Raw genomic sequence first — 7,372 nt, forward strand, 5'->3', positions numbered from 1 at the left:
ATCATGCTAGTTAATACTTCTAGACATAAAAGGATGGCTTGTAATAGGTTACATTATTATTAAACCATTTTGACATAAAAATGAGGATATATTTTTACAAAATAAGACAATATTTAAAAATATTTGAAATAAAGTATTCTTATCAACGAGGTAGCAAATGTAATATATCATATTACACAGCTTTTCAAATTTCTTGAGAATTATTAGCATTTTAAGTATGCTTCATATGAATCACTATATAAAAGTATGCACATTTACTTCAGAAAAATAATTTTCATCATAATTAAAGAATACCAGGATGTAAAGTCACAGTACACTTTTATCAGTTTTGTTTTATTAATATTCTACCTCTGTTTATTACAGGATGAATATTCAAATTTAGAAAGCTGTCATGAGTAAACTTAATAAGTTTATACTGTGTTTTTTAATTTAAAAAAACTTATTTTAGAATATAAAAAGAATCCAAAATCAGTCAAGCAGAAATAAACAAGAAATGAAAATGATACTTTGAAGTATCCATCATTTTATGTTCTATATATTTGTTTTATGACTGTACTTCACAACATAATCAAATGTGTTATAAAGTGCATATTACAAATAGAGATTATTGCCATCACTGTCTTTATGATGGTCCTTTAAATGACTTTTTTTTCCCTCCACTGAGTGAAATCATAGACAACTTGACACTTCTGATGACTTATATATAATGAAATAGCTTCTAGCATCCCCGAGTCACAGACATGCCTGACTCCTATGATTAAAATACACAGCCTTATCTAATACTTACTAGACAAACCTGGAAGATGTACACTGACTATTAATAAGTGCATATTTCCCATGAGATATGGTGAAGACATCCCACAAAGGAAACACATTGTGGTTTACCTGCTTAAAAAGTCTCAGTGTGAGGCCACTCTGCTAATCAGCATTTTTATGCCAGTCATTTTATTTCCCTGGGAGATTTGGCAAACTGGGTTAATGTAGGGCATCAATTGATTAGTGCAACCATCATGCTAAATGATCTCCTGGGTTGCTGTGATAGTTTACAAAGAGTCTCTCAAGTAAAAACTTATCAAACTTTTACTTATTTATGCAGGGCTTTTTAGTCCCAGACATTTATCAGTAATTATGGTAGTCAAGGAGACTGGTATGTGAATATGAGACAGGTTTGAATAGCGATTGTGAAGATTCTTTAACATAAAGATTTGGATAAGTGTTCACAAGCAATAAAACCTCATTTTACTTCATTTCATTTATGAAAAGAAATATCCATGTTATATATTTCATATATGTATGATATTAAGTAATATCAAAAATTATACTTAAACTATGAAATGACAAATTTATGATAGTCATAACCATTCACATGTTTTAGTTAGGAAGAATTTATGACTTTTGTAATTGACAAGACTAATTGAATCATGCAATGTTTTCTTATTATCATTCACAATTTAACATGAATACAACATGAAAGGTAAGAATTATCTTAATAAATTTTGGTATTTACAAATGGTATATTAGTGTCAGCATCTGCTCAGTTCAGAGTACAAATATATGGTGCTCTTGTCCACAAGTGGTTTTAAACACAAATGTAAGGTTAAAGAAAATGGATTAAGATGCAAAAGGTAACCAACACTGTCACACTTTCAGTCTTCTGGTACATGGACAACTTACTATTAATTATATCTAATTCACATTGAATTAGAAACTGCGACTAAAGACTTCAAAGAAACACAGCAAACTTTGGAAGCTCATGGTCAGTGATCAAATATGATCTACATGGTTTCAAATGGTTTATAAATAGTAATATAACCTGGTTTAGTGAAAATAACATAAAATAGTTTGAAATAGTCTTTCTTATCCCACTTTCTCTACCTCTCTCCTCACTCTTCTCTCTCTCTCTCTCTCTCTCTCTCTCTCTCTCTCTCTCTCTCTCTTGTCCCTTTCCCTTCTGTTTGATCTTCCTATGATGCCTGTGTCTACCTTGAACTCAGATTCATCCTGCTTCAGTCTCTCCAGTGTGGGATTGCAAAAATGTACCACCATAGAAAATTGAATTTTCTCATATTCTCTTTTACTGTTAAGTAATCATGATGTACTCATTTTTGTTTTCACTGATGTTTTTAAGGCATTACTTATTCCAGAAATTATCACTATGGGAGTTGCTGAAAAGAAAATATATGTTAGAAACTATTGATAATAAAGCATCCACAAATATTAAAAGGTCATATCAAGATTGTTTATAGGAATTGTTTATGCATCATTTTATTTAAGACATATAAGAGCTAATAAAGCTTAATGATTGAGTGGTATTCCTCTGTCATGTTTTAAAGCTTGTCTCAACTATATTGTACAAATCTAATCTTAGAATGTATGTTTCAATTCTCACTGCTTAAGTTTCAAAAAAATGACAACAGTGTGTGGTCATGTATCCTTCCAATTGCTATAGTAAGTGTGAGGAATTCTTGTGTAAATATCAGTCTTAGTTATTCTTGAGAGTAATGTCTTAGATGGAATAATATTTAATGGTAATAAAATATAAAAATGTTAAGATGAATAATTTAAATGCATGACAGTATTTTAAGTAGTAAAACACAGTCCCTCATCTTGTAGAATATCCCTTTTTATAAAAGATGTGGATAATTTGGACACAAAAACAGTGAAGGTTTTGCACAATAGAAATCTAGCTTACCAATCAGAGGAAGGACAGCAGGTTACCAAGAAGAGACTTGATACCCTATGATCATATAGAGGGGGAGGTAATCCCCCTCAGGAACAGACATAGGGGAGGGGGATAAGGGGAAATTGGGAGGGAGGGAAGAATGGGAGGATACAAGGGATGGGATAACCATTGAGATGTAACAAGAATAAATTAATAAAGGAGGAAAAAAATAAAAAATAAAAAATAAAAAAAATAAAACAAAAGAAATCTAGCTTACATAGATAAACATTTCTGATAATAGTCATATTTTGTTGTTTTCAAGATGAGAATCTTTATAATGCTACTTTTAACACTTACCTAATTGATATACAATCTGTGACATAAAATTTGAACAATGTGACTCTCAGGAATTATTCTCCTCTGATATATGCTGACACCAGTAAAGTTTAACCCCCTACAATCCATGTGCTTTCTATTATAAATAACACAAAATATTTTTATGATTTATTCTGAGACAGTCTCTAGTATCGAATAAAACCCAAAATGTCTGAAGGTGAAACACCTCTTTTTGTATGGTTTAAATTTTTTCCACGGAATATATTGAGAATGGTATACATGGATTACTTCAAATGTGTCTTTGAATATCTAGGTAGTCTTTATGCTGATTATTTTAGTCAATGAACTTGAAATAATAAAGAAATAATACAATCTTTGATGCAAGATAAATGTGGTTCAGTGTAATTTTTATTAATCTGCTTATGTGTTGTATTTTATATTCTGTAGACCATATTTTACAGATCACAGTTACTCTTTTAATAATATCTGTATTTTTTCCACACAGAGGTTCTCTGTATTGCCTTGGCTGTCCTGAACATGCTTTGTAGACCAGGCTGACCTTGAACACAGGCAATCTGCTGCCTCTGCCTCCCAAGTGCTGGTATTAAAGGTGTGTACCACCATGCCATGCTTACTTTCTCTGTTGATTGACATGCTTACATAATTTTTTGCATTCTTTTCTCTAGCATTCTATAAATATTTTTCAAGTTTTACCTTTTCTATTTTTGCATAAATATTTATATTATAATACATATATACAACTAACTACCTACAGCAAGAAGAACAAAGACATAATCTGGAATTATATAAATGTTACATTCTTAGTGTTTTGGCTATTTGTATTTGGCAGCCTTTAATCTTATATTACTATTTAGAAGTCTTAGAGACATGAAGAAAAATGCTAACATCTCTTTTTTCTAAATTTTATTAAAATTATAATCATTTTTTGATCAGAAATCATTTGAAAATGAACATTCACTTATTTCTCACTTCTCACATTCCTTGACAATTTTCTTCATGTTATTTTTTCATTTCTCAATTAGTTATTCCCTTCCTGAGTGGCAGAGACAGACATGGCTCAGTTGTTAAGAACATGTATTTCTCTTGTTGAGGTCCATGGATTCTTACAAAGCAATAAGTCCAGTTACATGAGATCCAATGATCTAGCTTTTATGGACACCAGGAATATATGTATTGCACAGACATTTACTCAAAGAAACACACACACATATATTAAAAAGGAACATACAATTTAGAAAACTAACATACTTATCACTAATTCAAATTTTAATCAAATTGAAATTACACTGAATCCTACAGGGTAACAGTCTTTAAAGAGGTCATACAAGTCCACAATGATGCTGAGCTGTTCACCAAGTGGTTTCTTCCTTGAATGAATTCCTAAACATTATTTTTCAAGCAAGTCCTTTGTTTCTCTCAAGTCATTTTATTTCAGAGTGTATTAACTTCTTCTCTCTTTTTAAATTGTATTAATAGCATCTGCTTAAGCAGTCTGTATTGCCTGACTATAGCCCACTGGATTGCTTAGTCTTGGTGCTCTTTGAGATCTTCCATTCACTAGGCCCAAAAAACTATTGTTGAATGAATCCTAAAATTGAGGATTAATTGAATATACATCTGAAATTTGTTTTCTGGGATTAGTATAGAAAAAAATGTGTCTGTGGCAAAAATAAGGACATTTTGGCCAATTGCTGGTTCGTCACATTTGAAGCCAACTCCATAAGGATGCTCATTGATGCTCATCTTCTTCTGTGTGGCAGGATGGGTGTTGCCAGGAGTTAACTTGCTTTGTTGTCAAATAATCTTTAAAATATTAAAAAGCGTCATTGAACGTCACATTCTGTAGGTCTCTGAGGCTTTGAAGACCTTATCTAACTATTTTACCTTATCTATCTATAGGATCATATCTCTCTGTAAACCTACTGTATATTTTTTGTGACAAAAATCGACTGTTTACATGAACATGATTTTATCAACTAACAATCAGTTTGTATTTCATTTTTATTATGTTTCTTTTTTAACATATACATTTATATTATTACACATGACTAAAATAAACTACATACAGCAGGAAGAACCATGAGACAATCAGGAATTATATAAATGTTACATTCATACTCATTTGGCCATTTGTATTTGGCAAGCTTGAAGTAAACATCTTTCCTATCTTATTAGGTCTAACTTTCTCAAGGGAGATTAATATCTATGATATCTCGTCTCTATTAACTTAAAATATTTATCATGATCTAAAAACTTCTTAACCCTTAACCCATTAAGGCTAATTGAAAGACTAAACTCTCTGGTCTTCAAACCCATCAGAGACTTGAAAAGGGATAAAACTTAAAAACTAGTGAATCCGGAGTGCAGGTTTGTTAGCTTATATTTCCTAATTATACTAAAGAGCCTGCAATAGCACTTTCAAGGTTTTAGAAGTAAGCTTTGTGTTATAATTGAGTTGTATGGGTTTAATACCTCATATTAGAGTAGAAATATGTATAATGTGTTTGGAACACAATCTTAAATTTGAATTCTATACCAATGAATCAAAATTAAACTTATTTTCTATCAATATACAAAATTCATTGACAACATTTTAAACACTGGCTTCTGTTCATTTCTATTGTTTAACTCTAGAGGTAAGATGCAATGACAGCTTATATGGTTTGAGACATTTCATAAGACTTAAATTTTCTCATATTACTACTTAGCAACACTTTTGCACTGTTTAATGAAAGAGTAAGACCAAGTCTGTCAATGTGAATATTACTGTTTATAAACTTCAGGATATTTAGAAAGAAACATTTCTGTGATTTTTTTAGAACTGAGGGTGAAACTTGTATATGCTAGGTAAGCGTTCTACACCGAATGCATTTTTGTAAATTTTTGGTTTTTTGTTTTCCTTGTGCAGTAGCATAATACACTTGATGCTAAAATATTACTCTGTGTTAATATTCTAAACAATTTTTTACAGTGTGTTTTTACATTTGTTTGTGTTTAAAGATAACAAGATGTCAATGTTTTAGGATTAATCTACTCAAATAGCCACCCCTAAGTTATACTTTTAGTGTTGTTTTCACAATACTTCTGAGATCTATGTCATGCACCTGTCCAATGCTTCATGCTGCTTCATCTGCCATGCTCTAGTTTAAAATCTTACCACACCTTCTGAGCCCACATGCTTATGACAATTTAAGATAATGAATTTTGATATAAAATAATGAACATGTTATTTAATATCTACCTTTTCCTTTCCATGTCAATTAATTAGCATAATATATAATACTCTAAAAGAAAAGTTTTGCAAAGAAATGTAAATATGCCAAAGAACGTAAAGTCTTTCCTGACTTTCACAGAGAATACACTGTTAATCAAAGTGTACAATATAAGGAAAATAACTTTAAAATCATAAAACTTGATAGACCACACTTTCTTATTTAAAATACCAAAGGATCTAAATTGCAGTTATCAGTGGAACATTTTAGAAAAAAATAACATTGAAAAGAAACTCAGTAGAGAGGACAGGGGAACAAAGAGAATTTTCAAGCTTTTCAATATGTGAACATAAATAATAAGTAATATAATATTGGCATATAATACAAGCTTCAATAACTAGTAGCATGTATTAATACCCACCTATTTCAGAGCATTTATTTATTATCAGCACCAACAGTTTACAAAGAACTTAGTAGGATTTACAAAGATACAAAATTATAAGAATTTTATCTGAATTAGTAACATATCTATGAAGGAAAAAAAAAAGTGTCTATTGTGGTATTAAATGAAACTATTTCCAGAGCTGTCTGAAAAGAAATCAAATTATAAAAAGCTATATCCTTCCTGCCAGATGGATTTCAATCTGACTCTAAGTTTCCTAGAGGCTAAATAAAAAGAGAAATCTGATCAATTTCATAATTTACAACATCCATGATAAAGGAAAAGCAATTTACGCAGCAGAAGTGCAATTATTCTTGCTACTAAAACCTGTAGGAAATTTCCCCAAGGGTCATCATAAAGAGGACACTATAAAATATAATGAAAATGCCTTGAACAAACTCTTTATGACAGACACCACTAAGTGTTTTACAAAGTGATTTTTATTATATTCTTTATTTTATACCTACAGTATAACTATACCATTCTGGGTATAGTTTAATAATGGCAGAAATGTTTGAGTAAAAGAAAAAGCAAGGAGAAGAATATGGCTTTCCAAGTTCCTCAAAATTGTGATTTTTCTTTCTTCCTCTCATCATCAAAATATGGTAGCAGTATGGTTCAAAGCATGTGATATATTAATTCAATCAATAGTTTCAGAATATTTAAAATATTATATAATTTAAGAATAAAGAAAATCTA

At 30.5% G+C, this 7,372-nt stretch overlaps 1 protein-coding gene across 1 annotated transcript in view; it reads left to right on the forward strand.

The window, feature by feature from the left end:
* KLHL1 (kelch like family member 1) overlaps positions 1 to 7,372 on the forward strand; it is a 323,361-nt gene that overhangs the window by 177,099 nt on the left and 138,890 nt on the right. The gene's annotated exons all lie outside the window — the stretch shown is intronic.

The sequence above is a fragment of the Acomys minous genome (genome assembly GCF_964271855.1).
Source record: "Acomys minous genome assembly, chromosome: 18".
NCBI classification, from domain to species: Eukaryota; Metazoa; Chordata; class Mammalia; order Rodentia; family Muridae; genus Acomys; species Acomys minous.